Source organism: Limulus polyphemus, unplaced genomic scaffold, assembly GCF_000517525.1.
Source record: "Limulus polyphemus unplaced genomic scaffold, Limulus_polyphemus-2.1.2 Scaffold8277, whole genome shotgun sequence".
Classification (NCBI taxonomy): domain Eukaryota; kingdom Metazoa; phylum Arthropoda; class Merostomata; order Xiphosura; family Limulidae; genus Limulus; species Limulus polyphemus.
In genome coordinates, this window is record NW_013673887.1 from 18,197 (window position 1) to 22,032 (window position 3,836).

The window sequence follows — 3,836 nt, forward strand, 5'->3', positions numbered from 1 at the left end:
ACCGTCACATTATAACGCCCCCACAGCTGAAAGGGCAAGCATGTTTGGTGTTCAGTTTTTAAGTCTACTACTGTTCTGTTCGCCAGTTTCATTTGTGTCCAATTTCTAAGTCTATTACTCAAGCGTTCTTCTGTTTCTTTCTTTACAAAACCTATATACTGGAGAAACGTTAGTTTTAGTGTTTAAATAGTAATATACGAGTGGCCTTAGAAATGTAGAGCCTTCTAATCAAGGTTCTTTCTCTTTTGCTCTATTTCATATAAATTAATAAAATATATAAAATATAAGTTAACTGATGATCGTCTAGAAAGTAAATAACTTTAAATGTGTTCTTAAAAGTAAACTGTATACAAAACATCAGAACAATTTTGGTATGTACTACTGATCACAGCAAGCTACCTTAGTTAAAAAAGTATAGCTAACTAAATTTTCTGTTCAAAACGATGACCTTCAAATGTTTCTCAAAATACTGAATTTATCAGTCTCTATTGCTACAAAACTTAACCTTACAGCCATAGTGGTACATACATCAAATCAGCATAGTCGTAGGAAATTTTACTAAACAATTCGGATCTCAAAAGAAATTTAAATTCTTGCTATTTTTTCTTTATAAAAGAATATTCTTATTATGAATGAATAACGTACACAGCGAGGTTTCGAATACTATGTATAACGCGATAACTGAGTATGTAGCAAAAATTACATGATGGAGTAGCTATGTCAGTCAGTCAAAATTACAACATTTGAACAATGATGGTGGGATATTAAAAGTAGACAAAATAAATATGGGATACACTACATTCCGTAATTAAAATAAATATTTCTATTGAATCAATAAGAAATAAAACAATTAATTTTAAAAAAAACGAAATTAAAATTAGAGTGAGGAAGTTACTCATTCCTAACTGTCATAAACTTGTCCCTCCTTTTCTTGATGAATGGATGTTTTAGAATTCCTTTATAGTTGTACCTTTCATAATGCAATACATTGCTTACATTCCAATACATGTAATTAACAACGTTTGATTTAATATTGCACTTTAATAACCAAAATGATACATTGATATCACATTAGTGTCGAGGTTTGATATAAGTGAGCTGGGATTATTTTAAAGTAGGTGTCTATGACTTACTGACGATAAATTCGAACAATAAACGAACAGCACACAATCCACTAATATATTCAAAATAAGTCAAACATGTGTACGAGCATGTACACTATAAGATATTACAGTAGTATCTAAAACTATAAATAATTCTTGTCAAAAGACCACATAGGCTGGTTCAATTACATTATAACTCAAGTTAAAAACGAATTATTTTTCTCTACTCTCTTTCTTCCTATACAACCAGTGATAAATACACTTACTTTACCCCATGGTTTACCACAGTTGTATCCAGAACTTTAAATAATTGCCTTTTCGTCAAAGTCCATACAGGTTCAACTACTTTAGAACACTCTTTGACAAGACAGATTACTCTCCTTATCTGTTAAATTCTCACTTGACAACTACACTAAGAATCATGCAGTCAAACTTCACTTTCCTAAACTTAACTTTATAATATATGTATATTACCTAACTGAGGCCTAGAACTTGGTATAAACTAAGACTCTATGATGTAACAATACTCACTTAAGACAACGATAAAAATACAGAAAATTCCAGTAATGTGACGTCAAATTACAACAATTGAATTACACACACAACGTACGAAACTTACCGAGTTACGTAACGAAATTTGTCATCACTATTGCCTTTAAAATAAATATCTTTAACACTCTTGTTATGTAAACCTAAATGATCATTAAATCACCATAGAATGTAATAACTGTTACACTACAGTCTTGTATATCCAACAATTAGTTTGGATTTAAAATTCACTTGGAGGTTATTTATCTGTCACATATTACCAGCTTACAGAAGATGTGCTCATAATAATCATAATACTGGTTTTGGAAAAATAAATCTACTTACTACACTTTGCAAAAACTAAATTTTTGTATCAAAGAAATGAATGGTGCGCCATCTATTGACAGATAAAGAAATTCTTAAAATAATAATTTAACGAAATTTTTCTTAATGTTTTTGTAGTGCAAATATACTTCTAATGATTGAAACTAATATTTTGATTCTATTTTTTAGATTAAAGGTGAATACCAGTGAAAATGCCATGGTTCCTCCTCGATGGTACAAGTACCCTAGAGCGCTAAACTAATGTTAAGGGGACATTTTCAGAACTTATGCTTTCCATCTCCACCACGGGGTACTGTATGTGCATACAATTGATGACCACATGCCGGGGTCAGAGCAATTAATTGGGAGGACATCATACGGATCTTAGGTTTTAAAGTATGATACCACGTATACACATACAACTCTAGACTCGGCCCCACTGAAGATTTGAAGACCACCATATAATGTATTGTTTTGATAATTAAGAAACTGTTGTTATTAAACTCGGACATCAATAGCATGTACACAGATCTATCAGTTGTGTAAAGACTTCAGCTGCTTCATATCTTTAATATTTATGTAAAATTATCTTTTTTCTTTATTTTTAGCGAAATTGACTTCTAAGATGTCATGTTTGTGCAATGAAATGTCTCAAAATGTCATTATATAAAAATATTTTGTCCTTCTATCTAGCAACCTAAAATTAAGCTATTATTAAATATGGAGATAACATATGTTCAAACTGAACTCACTGTTAAGTAGTGGTTTTTATTTTTATTTTTTTCCACTAAAATTATTCTAGTAGAAAACAGAATAATATTACTGTTATATATTAATTAAGCTGGTATACCCTGTTTGAGAAAAATATTTTTAATCAATACTTTCAAAAGATATAGTACAGAAAACTTAATTATATGCAATTATCATACTAGGGAAACAAAATTTGAGAGATTGTGAATACCAATATTTCTTTTAAAGAATATAACAAATAATGACTTTTTTAAGTAAGCTTAATTTTTCATAAGTACCTATTTGTCTTGAAAATACGAAGATAATAACATATAAATTGACATAATTTATAGGAAGAGATATATGTGTCTGACATTAATGACTGTCAACAACCTCGAAGAGTGTGCTAAACAAAAATATAATATTAATACTTCAAATGGAAAGGTGAGTGAGAAAACTAGAGCATTAACCCTGTCATGTCAAGTTTACTAGGTGAAACTCACAAGCTTCATAATCTAAATAATTAAATAATTTGGTCTCCTTTGCTTTGAAACTTTCTAACTATTTTATTGTAACTATTAATGTAAGAAAAATTTGTTACACATATCATGGTACATCTTAATTACAATTTTTGTCAAAGAAAACTGTAGCTACTCACTTTGAATACCATGTTTGTTTGTAATTAAACACAAAGCTACACAATGGGCTACATGTGCTCTGCCCAACACGGGTATCGAAACCTGGTTTCTAGCATTGTAAGCCTGCAGACATACCTCTGCGCCACCTGGGGGGGGGGCTTTGCATATCTAAAGTATTTATTGAGACAACCATGTGATACAGGATATGTTTGTTAAAATTTTCACATGTGTAAATAAATATATAAATTTGACCTTTTTTCCAATTTTTTTTTTTCATGGACGATGTCAGAAATGTTGAAAGAGCTTCATGATAATCCAACTCGATCAAAAGGAGGTGTATACCATTTTGGCAATATATTCAACACTAAATTCTTATGATTCAGGGACTGTTGTTGTTTAATCCAAAACGGTATTATATTTAAAGTAGAAATGAATAAATTGTATTTTAGCCTCCAGTGCTTGGCTCTGTTATTGGAATCTTCCTTTTAAACTTTTAGATTCTGCATTGGAACAG